General features: G+C 36.9%; 1 protein-coding gene and 1 non-coding gene across 2 annotated transcripts in view; one reads left to right on the forward strand and one right to left on the reverse strand.

The window, feature by feature from the left end:
• Positions 1-1,133: 1,133 nt before the first annotated feature.
• Trnay-gua (transfer RNA tyrosine (anticodon GUA)) lies at positions 1,134-1,225 on the reverse strand. The gene is given in 2 exon segments: positions 1,134-1,169; positions 1,189-1,225. It is a non-coding gene; the product is annotated as a tRNA-Tyr (tRNA).
• A 2,460-nt stretch (positions 1,226-3,685) lies between these two features.
• LOC135078700 (mucin-12) overlaps positions 3,686-13,757 on the forward strand; it is a 72,013-nt gene continuing 61,941 nt past the window's right edge. Inside the window, exon 1 of the mRNA XM_063973247.1 lies at positions 3,686-3,903. The gene's annotated coding sequence lies outside the window, so the exon portion shown is untranslated. The remainder of the gene's footprint in view (positions 3,904-13,757) is intronic.

Genomic DNA, 13,757 nt, shown 5'->3' on the forward strand with positions numbered 1-13,757 from the left:
GTGCTCTTATTGTGAAATGGTGTAAAATTACGTCGATAGGTAATAATAATGGGAAATATTGTATGTCAAAATTACTGGTACCGTACGGTACCACTAGCCGCTTACCGTGTCTTTTTAATTATTTTATGATTTTTAATTTTTGACTGTATTTATTGGGAAGTATGTGATATATTCAATGGTATATAAGGTATACAGGAAGATAAAGCAAAATAGTTTCCTATACTTTACAAAACCATGGGTTTTTATTTATTTTAGACGTAACTTACACGAAACATTGGCAGTTTTGGAAGACGATGAAGGTCCCAAGACGAAGCAGATGTTTATAGAACGAACTCAAGATAATTGCAACTCTCGAACAATATTAGAGTATAGAAAATGTAACGCGGGGCTATGTGCAGCGTGCAATGCCCAGCTCCATTCCAAATTTTTGAATATTCAAAGATAAAAATGAATATTGCTTACCCAATATACAGTTTTTTTTACATTTAATATCACTTCTGTTATTTGCTTGTATATTAATACACATTATAATAATAATAAAATATATAATTTACCCTATTTTTATAAAGTCCATGATAAAGTTATGTTTTAACCGACTGACACGGTAAGAGGCTAGCGGTACCATATGGTACCAGCAGTTTTTTTCTAGATTACAGGTCTGATAAATTTTTTAATGCTTGTATAGCATTATGTAGACCATAATTATGAACATATTTCAAAAAAACAAAAATCTGTCACTTTAAAAAAACTCAGTCTATAATGGGTTAATAGGTGGACGTCCCACACTGCGTTTTCCGGTACGCGCGGCCTCCATTCCAGAACCTTGCTGCCCCTTTATTTAAACATGGCAATTAATTACTATATTATTACTATTTTAAAACAATATTATTACAGAAATACGATAAAAATTTGAACAAACCGTTCAATTAATGACAAAGAACAGATCAACAGCGTTAATTTACCAAAATAATAATACCTTTAATGCTTTTTACCGGGTTTGTAATGTGATCATTATTAATTTGTAAATTATATTAATCTATGTGTGAAATAGAGACAGTAAAAAAGGTAAACATAGTTATGTGTATTATGTGAAAGAAAAAAAACCTTTTCATAATAAAAAGTTACAAAAAATTTCCTTCGAGCCGGATTTGAACCAGCGACCTATGGATGTCTTTAAACTTTTGCCTTCTACAGTCCACCGCTCTACCAACTGAGCTATCGAAGGTTGGAAAACAAAATTGAAATTACGATACTGGTTATAAGTAAAAAAAAATACTTAGGAGACGAGTAAAATTACTTTTCTTTTACTCAAAATTACATTTTTTTTTTATTTTATTGAAAGAAAGAAAGAAAGAAAGACACATTTATTACAATGGACATCACACAAATACAGGCAATTACATAGACATGACAGTGGCACATAATAATGGAAGAAGAAAAAATAAAAACAAGAGTAAACTGAGCAGTGCCACCCATCCACCAACAAGATGCCCACTGCAACGGGACCCCACTCAGCATATGCCGTGGCCCACGGTGACGAAGGCCACGGCGCTGGTTTTCAGTGTGCCCCATGCCGAGTGAGGGTCACGGACTATTGGTAAAATAAATAAAATACTAAGCTGCATAAAATTGTCTAGACTAGATAAACATACATAAATAGTAATATTAGTGCACAGATAAATACAAAAGGCGGTAAATCGATAAGGATGATAAGACTACGTTTATTAAGAATACTAATGAAAAGAATACTAATAAAAAGATAAAACTGTTTGTATAGGTGTGTGTGTAGTAATGGTAAAGTAATATTGTGTTAATGTGTAATATTCGTAAAGAGTGTCTCGACGCCCGCAAAACCGGTTTGTGCAATCGAGTGATTGATTGCGCGCGATTAGACAATTTAGTTCATCCCATATTGTTCAGAGCGTTACACGCGTACCCACAAACAAAAAATAAAATAAAAAATAAATAAATTCCAGCAGTATTGGTCGTCTAAACATATAATTCAATTTCAATTAGTGTCAAATATATGGTTATGATGTCATTAGAATTAAAATAATAATCATGAAACAAGTATTTAATATGGTGTTATAATGGTGTTACAAATAGTATGTCCGGAGAAAAGAAAAAAAAAAAGTCAATTTTCAAGTAGTGATGTCAGGCTAAAGCAGTCTCGATCGTCTTGCCCACTTCCATGCTTGATCGTCTGAAACCTTTAGGTAAGGATACAAGTAACCTACTCCAGTGTTTGTTCGTTAAAAATGTGTTCCCGGTATTTCTTTTTAAAATTGTACAATGTTTGCAGACGACGTAATGGCGGTGGCAAGTCATTCCAGCACTTGGAGGCGGCAAACCTGAAGCTACCCCGGAAGGCAACGGTTATTGCAGATGCAAAATAAAAAATGAACCAACAACTGCAGCTGTATGATGTTGTAATAATGGAATTTGATACATGACTAATTAAATAACAACTAACATAAATAAAACCATGAATTATTATTATTAACCAAACACTATCAAAGTTTTAAAATTCATCCATTAGTAATTTATCTACCAATTAGGCATTTCAAGCGCTTTTCAAACAGATAATATTAGCATAGTTAATTGCTTCATTCGTACCAAATAGTAGTAGATCACTTTCGTTTTCATTCAAACTGGGTCGTATTTAAATAGTCGATGTATTTCCATCCACGAGAGTTCAGGTTCAGGTATTCACTCACGGTTATAGTTAAAATAACTTCTGGTGAGGTGAGAGTTAAAAGTTGTGACGTCAGCGTCGTTAACGAGTTTCGATAATTCGAAACAATCAAAGGAAGTTAAAATCACATCAGACTATATTTAGGAAGGATTCTGAAGCTGGAACGACTATAATCCTTTCAGGTTGTATGAATAAGCCTATGCTGAGTTTCTTATTTCTGAATTTTCTCGAGTTTTCCATATTTTCATTGCACTAAAAGCAAACGCTTATTTTTTGGAGATCAATAATTTTGAGACGTGTAAAGCACGAATGATGATGACAAACTAAAATCACACCTAATGCCACAAAACAACATCGACAAAACCAAACAAAATCTAAGTAAAATAACAAGCGTTTCACTAAAAGGGCATCCACTCTGCATCATGTCGAGGACGCAAGGGTCACCACGAGCACGACGGTGGTCTTCCGTAGGATACCTCAAAGAGCAAGAGGCACTGCTTTGACACAGCAATGAAAATACACAATATTTGGAGTTATAAAGTTAGGAAAATTATGCTGAAAATTGGGTGACGTTCAACACTTCTGACATAAATTGACGCAAAACCTACCTTTCTACCTCGAAGCCGAACATAACGTTCTGTTTACTTGCCATCTATTTTGAAAACGTCTCAACGCGCTCATCTCCGCTCCGCACATTGACGTCATCAGGAGAGCACAGCCTCCAGTATTGTCAAACATATATTTAATTACCGTGGTGTGCAGTGCGGCACACGCAAGCAGGTTTGCAGAACGGTGGAACTGTCCAGCGGCTCGCGTGTGAATATGGCATGTCGCGTGATAGTTTTAAGGTTTATTGTCGTGGATGTGACGGGGAGCGGTTGTGCCCCGGTGGAGGCAGGGCCGGGGCTAGTTTCGGCCGATCCTGGGTCCAGAGCGCGTGCGCGAATACGCTTGGCAATGCTCGCTCGCAGCCAGTCCAGAGAAGGCGGCGCGCCGGGTTGCGCGCTCGCCCGCCGTCCGCTCGCTCCCCGAAATCGCCGCGGAACTTATCAATAAAACGCTCCCAGGAATGTCGTAAAAACGCTGTGCTAAGCCGTAACATGTCAATTTAGCCCTATTACCTTTGTAGTGTGTGAGGAACTCGTGAAATTAGCTGCCCGTAGTGTCTTCCTTTCGTCACCAGTGGGGAGTGCAATTGTTTTGTTAAGGTGAGTTGGGTCGCAGAACTTTGTATAAGGTCGGAGGTTGCCCTTGGTAAATGCCAGGTTGGGTATGTGGACTTGCTATGGCGAAATGTGGCTCGCGTGACGACCGGCGGGGAAATCATTCAGCAAATTGTATTACATTTGTCGAATCATTAAACTTATGGGTACGGCGATTTCTTCTTGAAGGTCATTGTGTAATGGGACGTTCATTAAGGGGGGAGTTAGTTATTCAAATAAGGGAATCGCGAAGACTGATTCTCTTGTAAACCTTCGCCGGTAAAATATTGGGTGACTCATGAAAAAGATCTCAAGAAATGCCGATACTTACGTAAACATAGCACTATCAAGAGCCTCCTTGAAAATTTTTAGAAAAGGTGTTGACACTATGAGCTCAACTGCTCGAAATGGTAAGGTCTTGAAGAAGCCGTAGATAATCTTCCAAGTTTCATTATGGAAAGTCAATTGCTACTGCTATGACAGGACTGAGCATCACTTGGGGATGCGTCGACAGCGATTTGGCGCACTTCTCTTTGTTATGTTCGTAATCAGGGTGTAAGTACGGTTTATAAGAAAGAAAGTTATGGAGAATCTGACAGGAAAAGTCGAAGATTTGGATGAACAGGACAACAATTCATAGGAAATTGCAAATGTCTTTGTAAACACTATCGATCTAAACATTAGTTGAACCATCGATATATTACTGGATTCAGCAAAAAAATTACTGAATTCTGGCCTAAAAGGTATTTCAGGCCTCCTATAAGCTAATCTAATGGTTCAGGTAAATTCAAAGTTCTTAACCAAGATTATCTAGATGGTTTTCACGTACCTATGTGTTAAATGAAGTAACCTGGAGCCTTAAGTTCTCCAGCGGAGAGGCATATAGCTCGGTTGGCACCTAATAGGTTGTGGTAATCAATTTCCTTGAGTTTAACAAGCTTTTAAAGCTGAGAGCTCAGCTCCTAGTTATGCCAATTTATGAAGTAAACGAAAATAAACAAACTATGTAGGTAATGCCTATTAGATGTAGTTTCTAGTAGACATTCTTTAGGTGGTAGGTACTACCATTTTACCGTAAAAGAAATTATTTTAATTCAAAAGAAGGTTACATAATTAATAAACCACGTTTGATTACATTCTAAGCCCTTGCCAAATATTTGTCTCGAGTTCTGTAAAGCAAAAAGATATGAGACACGTAAAAGCTCTTTCAGGGCAACCCTAAGCTTAATTTTTGCATTCTTTGTTTTTTAGACACAAAAACACTTAAGTAGATACAAACACAGAACAGTAATTTCTGTTCTGTGGGTAGGTACATAGGTACATGGTACACCACACAGACCACACTATCGCGGTATAGGGAGATATTAACATAGATTTTATGACTTGGTTGTAGTACCAAGTAAAATCTAGGTAGCTAGCTATGATTGGAGGTTTCTTCCAACATTGTGTAGTTAATGGCCTTCTGACAGAACTAAACACGGCTGAATGGAGTCGCAAATAGCGTTCGCGGGAACAGGAAACTGAATGGAAACGCACAAAGAGTAATTAAGGCGATGTCAGTCAGTCGGGACGTGGCCTCGTTACAACCACAAGAATCAAACCCAAGTTTATCGAGTAATCGAGACGGTGAAATAAAAAGAAACTAACAATTTCATCATAATATTATGAACGTAATATGAAACGTTGGAAATGATTAAAGGGATCGATAATAAAAATGAAAGTCCAATTACGAAAATTTGTACTGGTAACTTTTAAAAATAAATGACCCATTTTATAGGTATGTCCAAAAAATTGCATACCTACGTTTAATTTTTTTAATGCTGAACAAAGTAGGAATTTGACTGCAATCACACCCTTAAGAGAACCAGAGTGACTGACATAGCCCGCAGAATCGCTAAAATCAAGTGGCAGTGGGTGGGGCACATAGCTCGTAGAGCTGATGGCCGCTGGGGCAGGATAGTTCTTGAGTGGCGACCACGAGCCGGAAGACGTAGCGTGGGCAGGCCTCCCACTAGGTGGACCGACAATCTGGTGAAGGTCGCGGGAGGTGCCTGGATGCGAGCGGCGCAGGATCGGTCTACTTGGAAATCCTTGGGGGAGGCCTTTGTCCAGAAGTGGACGTCTTTCGGCTGAAACGAACAAACACCTTTAAGTGAGATGCAGTCTAAGATACATGTCCTCTGATTTTTAATGAGATTAGGTAGGTATAGGTACAAACCGACACGTTATTTTATTTATTACGTTTACAATAAATTATTGTAAATATCCAAGTTCAGACTTACGTAACAAAGCATGGACCATTTAATTGAATTTAACTAAACAACAATAACTCCAACACAAAGCTCAGTTAGCAAATCTATTGGATTTAGTTTAATCAAGCCGCAAACTTTACTAGTGCATGTTGTTTTGTTCGCGGCGGGCATTTTGTTCGGAAAACAGTGGCCAGTTCATCGGAAAAGTTCGAAAGCAAAGGCTTTTTTATTGGAAAATCGTACTGTTACAAGAACATAACGTGCTGCAGTGTTAAGCTTGATATGCCGTCTGACATGCAGAGTGGAAAAGGATTGACAAGAGCTGAAAAGATGAGTCAGAAGGTTTTTCCTGAAAGTAAACCTGAAGTTTTTTAAATTTTCCTCAATATTGAGGTATTGGCAATTTTTTAATATAAACTGCGTTTGCAAATCGAAGTTAAACGATTGTTTTTGAGCGAAATGAAATCCACGCAGATTCCACAACAAAAGTGGAAAAACTTGACACCATTTTCTTACCTATCTTCCCTCGTTAGTTACAAGATATGCATGATCGTGACTTTGCATTTAAGTACAAGCAAGAGGACACGGTGAAAAAAAAATTAAAAAAAGAATAAAGATACTAGTAACCTATAGCTTCGCGTTAGTAGCGTAATAGGTGGTGCTGGTATGGATTGAAGAAAATCGGGGTCTTAATTCACCAACTCATCAAAAACCTGTGCAAATATACCTACTAAGACCTAGATACCCCTCAAAGATACTATACAAAATTTATGAATGCAAGACTGGAAGTGGAATTGTAACATAGTGGCACAAAATAGATCGAACCCGGTCACTGTGACGTTCCCTCGGAGCATATTGCCCATTTGAGACAAAAAAAATATTTATTTTCTTGATCAAATAAATAAAAGCAAAAGATGAAACGGATTTTATTTTGTAGCCATTATTAAAAAGAAAAATTATAATCCATCATTGCCGCTCTGTTTCGCATTAGCACGATATAACCCACGTTCCAGCAGTTTCAGGTAAAACGGCCATTGGCGGTTATCGGCGAGGATCAGTTGAAGTCAATAACATGGGGTATGCCAATAACCGCTGCCGTCCTACATTCGATGAATACCTAACTAACTTACCGATATGGATTTTAGATGCATGTACAGGGTACACTGAGTTTTCTTATTGAATAACTGGTGTTTTAAAGGTTCGAAAACGAAATAAGAGCACACGACAAGGCCACTCAATCAGCCTTTGGTTTTGTTATTGGAAGTCCTTTTAATAACGGGACTCATCCCACCACACTTTCCCATCTTGGCAAGTCCTGTAAGGCCAGGATCCACAGCTTGGCCTCCAATGAAACCCAAATGCTTTGAACAGTGAGATGGGGATACTTAAGGATGGGTAGATTTAGTTGAAAATATTTCAGTGATGTTTATCTCTTATACTCTTTTTTTCTTTGTCGGGACAAGCAAAACATGAGACAAGTCAAGTCATGTATGTTAACCTCCCTTACGTTACAATCGATTTAACCCAGTTGTTTTGTTTGACTTCAATCATTGTCAATTCATTAAAATTTTCACCCTAGGAGGCACACTTTCCTTGCAATTTCCCAAATATTAGATACTTTCCCGTGTTTCGTTGTGATTGGTAGGATTAACTAGCCTTCTTGATCAAAATTTACGAATTTTTAATGTGTCAGCTATAAGAACCTGTTTATAAATAACACAAAATTCGGACACTGATGCGTGCGTGATCTTGTGGTGAGAAAGTACCTACTACTTCTACAGGAATCTTATTTAATTTCGGTTTCATTGAAAGAGCACCCCTCGTGGCAACCGGTGCCGGCGCCGCTTGTTGTCCTGCTACCATCGGCTAGGGTTACCATCTGAAGGGTCCACTGTATTGATTGTAAAGGGACAACAGCGAGCAGCGTCAATCACGATGTCCTATTAAGAGTTGCCAAAAACATATTCTTCCATAGATTTCGTAAGGTTAATGACGTCATTATTTTGCCAACACGATTGCCTATAATAATTTTATACCACGTTTTATAAAATACGGATATTATTGTTCATTCGTTCGTTTCAGGCCGCTACCAACCGGGCAACATGGAAAGCATTGGCAGGCCTATGACTATGTCTATTAGTACTTATGGATAAAATTGACGACTCAAGTGAAAACTGAAATAATAGACAAGCCCAACTAAGTCTATAAGGTTCGGAAAAACCCTATAGGTCCGGAAAATCCCGGATGTATGGTAGCCCTACTCGTGTTTGATCGACAACCGCGACTTTTTGCGATCAATCGCTCGTAAATATCGACTAGCGAAGACAAACCGAACTCGAATACACGTTCGTTCGTATTGCCCTTTTTCTTTAACGCTATTACAACAAAACCTACTAATTTGTTTTACCTTTAAACATTAAAGTTTTGTCTGTTCGTGTGATTTGTGATGATGACCCAATGACATACTTTGATTGATTTTGGTGTACCAAAAGAGAAAGACATTATATTCTGATGTTTACCGAAAAATAGCATAATATGATTTTAGTTTGAAAGAAAGCATAATACCTAATTGTTTCGAGGCACAGAAACAAAAAAAATGTTAACATTAATACCGAATCTGTGCGATTTTGCAAATAAGAATTCCAATATTCTGCAGTTAATCTCCACCAAACAACACAAACACGATCTCATTCCAAATCAACCTTGCAACATTACATTACGATCTATAAACGGCCTACGAAAATAACCTATTAAATGCTCCCGGGTGGTCATCAATCATCCCAGATGTCCCATAAAAATATGAGGGAGTACAGTAGTGCCGATGTAGGTAGCCGTTAACAAAGTCAAGTAAACAATTTCTTTATTTGGTTAGAAAACTCATACAAACTAATTTATTTTTGCAAGGCTTTTAAAAAGCACTTTTACACGTCCCAGTATTAACCCTACCACTGCTTTGGGACAATAAAATGTGCCAGTGCAGAGAAGGAGCAGCGCAAGAAACTCAGTCACTATTGTCAGCCTCTTTTTCAAGGCATTACCTACTGTCTTTAAAATATGTACTCGTAATTAAGTAAAGACTCTTGAAAAAAATTTACGGTTGCCCTTAAGGGGGCGTCCATAAATTACGTGAGGCTTTTAGGGGGGGGAGGGGGTCAACAAAAACCTCACTAAATCTCACGTGGGGGAGAGGGGGGGTCTCGGGAAATATCACGTATTTTTTTCCACAAGAAATAGAGAAATAGAGTTTGCCAGAAAACTGGGTTGAATCTTAAGTAAAAAAATTGGCCAAGTGCGTGTCGTGCCACGCGCAGTGTAGGGTTCCGTAGTTGTCCGTCGTTATCACAATATATTTCAGAAGTAAGCAATTACTTCATCTAAAGTCACATTTAATATTTTCTTCTAAGGAATTTTTATTAGGTTTGAAATGTTATACCTAATACACGAGTAAAACGACTATTACTCTTGAACTAACTGATCTATCTTAACCGCTATAGTTTTCCTTGAAAGTTCATAAAAAGCACTATAATCTTGAATCTTGAATTTATCAAGCCAACAGTTTAGTTTTTAGCGGGGGGGACGCCCTACTCGGACAAAAATTGGTACTTTATACTTTAACATTTTGCAAACGGATCCCTAAATCGAAAAATGGTCTTAGAAACCCCTAAGCCATTTTAAAAGACCTATCCAACGATACCCCACACGATGGGTAGAAGAAGAAAAAAAAATCATCCCCACTTTACATGTAGGGGAGCTAACTACCCTAAAAAAAATTTTTTTTTAAATTTTGTTCTACCGTTTTGTCGGCGTGATTAATATACATACCTCTACAAAATTACAGCTCCCTAGTGCCAATAGTTTCCAAGCAAAACCTCGGACAGACAGACAGCCAGACATATCTAAAACTATAAGGGTTCCTTGTCAGGACTAAAAAATGATATTTGTATGATGATAATGTCATTTTATTCTATACAGTCTAAACAAATAAAACTAAAAATGCTTCCGTCTGCATGTGTGAATACTAAAATGCAGAATAAATGACGAAATTAAGAAAATTATAAAACAAGTTCTTTTTTTATCAAAATCGATTTTGCTAGATTATTAGTGATTTTGTAGAAAGGAACAATTAGACTAGGTACTTCTGTAAAAAAACAATGTGACCCTAGTACTAACCGCTGTCACTACACGTGTTTTTCTGGATCTATTCGTAATCAGTGGGCTTAGTGTAGGGTTGCCATAAGTGTGGGGACTCAGACGGGGACATTTAAAGAAAAACTATTAAAGGTAGAAAAAAGGAGCTTTTATTACAACAATAGGTATTAATCAACATTAACCAAAGTATTAAGTATCTGTCAACATTTTTTAATTAGCACACGTTCCCCCTTAGTCTTACTAATAATGGTTGTATAGCGGTGGTATAGCTATACAATCTTTTGACCTTATCTGTCATTGTGACATTTGAATTTGACAGATAAGGACAAAACATTGTATAGCTATACCGCCACTATACAACCATTATTAGTAAGGGGGTATGTAATCAACAAACATAAAATTATCACAATGTTATTTTTTTAATAAACACAAAATATAATCAACAACAAAATAAATATAACATTCTCAACTATGCATGGCATTGTTATTTTTTAAATTAACACAAAATATAATCATCAAATATTTTTTTTTTTTTTTTATTTATTTATTTATTGCACTCGTTGTATATGTATATCCTCGTTTATGCATGGCATTTTTTTTATTAGTACAAAATATAATAAATTAATCAACAAATATAAAATCCAGCGGTTAGGAAGCTTCTTAGTCTAATTTAAGTCTAAGAAAAATATTTGTAAATTTTTAGTACCATGGACTCCACATCGATGGACATTACATCAGCGGCAGTGGAGGCTGTATTATGAAGAATGTGCGCAGGGCAACCGATTCCTTCCAACTCTTTGTTCAAAATGTCTTTTAATTTAATATTCCTGAGGGCAGTTTTCCTGAAAAACTGAAATTGTCGGTCATATATCCCATACATAAAAAAGATGAAAGAGATAAAATGGATAACTATAGACCAATTGCTTTAATACCCGTGTTGGCTAAAGTTTTTGAAAAAGCATTGCATACAAGGATCTATAAATTTCTCGAAAAACACAACATTTTAACTAATAGACAAAATGGATTTCGTAAGGGTAAATCCACTACGCTTGCAACTTTTAACTTAATAAAAAACGTAACAGAGTGTATTGATAAAGGTATAGATGCTACAGCTATATTTTTTGACATGAGCAAGGCATTTGACTTTGTTTCTCATGAAATTCTCCTGCAAAAATGCGACAAATATGGTTTAAGAGGCACGGCACTTGATTGGCTTAAATCTTATCTTCATAATCGCCGCCAATACGTACAAGTCAAATCTTTAAACACTAGCAAAGAAGAAACAAATTCAAAATCCATAGTTTCTGTTAACAATGTTGGCGTTCCACAGGGAACTATCTTGGGGCCACTGTTGTTTATAATCTATATAAATGACTTACCTACAGTAACTGATCATCATTGTTATCTGTTCGCTGATGATATATCAGTAGTAATATCAAGATGCCACTCTCAAAATTACAACAAAGACATTAACAATACTGTTACGCATATAGTTAATTGGCTTGAATGGAATAACCTACATATAAATATTAATAAAACTAAATACCTAAATTTTTACAATCGAAAGCAAAAAGATAATACACTTGACATACTAATTAATGGAGAACATACCTATAACAGAATCGAAAACAGTTAATTTCTTGGGTTTCATTATAGACAATCAGTGTTCCTGGAAACAGCATGTAGAAAAAGTATGTAAAAAACTAAACAGATTTTCTTATGCTCTATGGCGCTTAACGAATCAAATACATCAAAAAGCTGCATTAATGGCGTATCACGGATATGTAGCATCTAATCTCAAATATGGCTTACTACTCTGGGGTAATTCTGTTGATATGCCCAGAGCTTTCATCTCACAGAAACGGTGTATTCGTGCTATATGTAGGGTTTCACCTCAAACTTCATGCAGGCAGTTATTCCCAAAACTAAATTTGCTTTCTCTTCCTTCAATGTACATACTAGACTGCTGTGTTTTCGTAAAAACATATCCACATTTATTTGTGAATAAGGATGACTATGCAGTCAAATCAATAAGGCACAGGGGAAAGCTATTGCTGCCCAAAATGCATACCCAATTTTATAAAAGGAACTGTTACCCAACCTGCATAAAAATATATAATAAGTTGCCGTACTCACTAACTGAACTTCCTCTTAACATATTCAAAAAGAAATTAACGAATTGGCTAAAAGCTAAATGTTATTATTCTGTAAATGAGTACCTAGAATCTGAAATAGACTTGTAAAAGTTATTAATTAAAAACCAAAATGTAATTTTTTAATGTTATAAATATAATGTTAACAATATTTGCATGCCAGCTTCTGGTGGACTGTGCGGACATCTTAATATTGTAAGAACTTGTAGACCACTTTTCACGCAAATAAACTGATTTGATTTGATTTGATTTAAAGTACACATTATTTGTCCCGTGCCTTTCTCTTTTCGTGAAACGTGAACGGACAAGACTAAGTGTCAGCGCTTACGTCGTTCTATCAACGTACGATTAGCCTCATTAGCCTAGCTAGTTAGTCGCGTTTATTTCTACGTAGGTATATTACTGTTTACCAAGTCCAGCCCTCTATTAAATAACTATGATTTTTAAACGGGGACAAATTGCTTATCGGCCGGGACGCCAGGACACCATGCTTCAAACGGGGACATGTCCCGGCGTACGGGGACGTATGGCAACCCTAGCTTAGTGCGACTTTACATCAATCGTCATCCGCTAGCGACTGCGTAAAAAATTACATACATTAAATGTATGATGATTGTACAGCGTCCCTAGCAGATACTTTCAAGAACTAAAATCTTCAACTTTATAGATCTTTTTGATGCACTCGTTAGCGACAACGTTAAAGCACACAAAAAAAATGTTTCTCAGTTATATTACTCCAAAACTATTAAATTTCGGATTCTTTTTAATATCACGTGAGATTTGGGGGTGGGGGAGGGGGTCAGGCAAAATCTCACCAAATCTCACCAAGGGGGGCGGGGGGGTTGAAAAATAGCCAAAATTGTCTCACGTAATTTATGGACGCCCCCTAAGAAGCCTGAAACGTGAAAAACTCTTTTTGCCCTACCAGCGCTTAGAGACAAACGTTTGGAAAGTGCAGTAAATAATCATGAGCGGATTCTTCTTTAACTATTGTTTAAATACTTGATGATTTCTGCCACTCATGCAGAGTTTAAGGTAAAGTATAGAAAAAAAATGAGACAGCAAAATATTTTTTTTTTTACTTGTCTTAGCTGGCCCCTTGAATCCACGGAGCCCTGGGCTGAAGCCCAACAAGCCATATGGTAGCTCCGGCTCTGCAGTCATGCTGGTTGTGTGTTGAAATATGTAACGTCAGTCAGTCAGACGGTATAGGTGCAGAGTGCAGAAATTATTTGCTTGATTCTTGACATAACGCCATCTCACTTTCATCATACCACTGGCCAAAGAGCAAGTCTTCTGTATACAT

Source organism: Ostrinia nubilalis, chromosome 15, assembly GCF_963855985.1.
Source record: "Ostrinia nubilalis chromosome 15, ilOstNubi1.1, whole genome shotgun sequence".
NCBI classification, from domain to species: domain Eukaryota; kingdom Metazoa; phylum Arthropoda; class Insecta; order Lepidoptera; family Crambidae; genus Ostrinia; species Ostrinia nubilalis.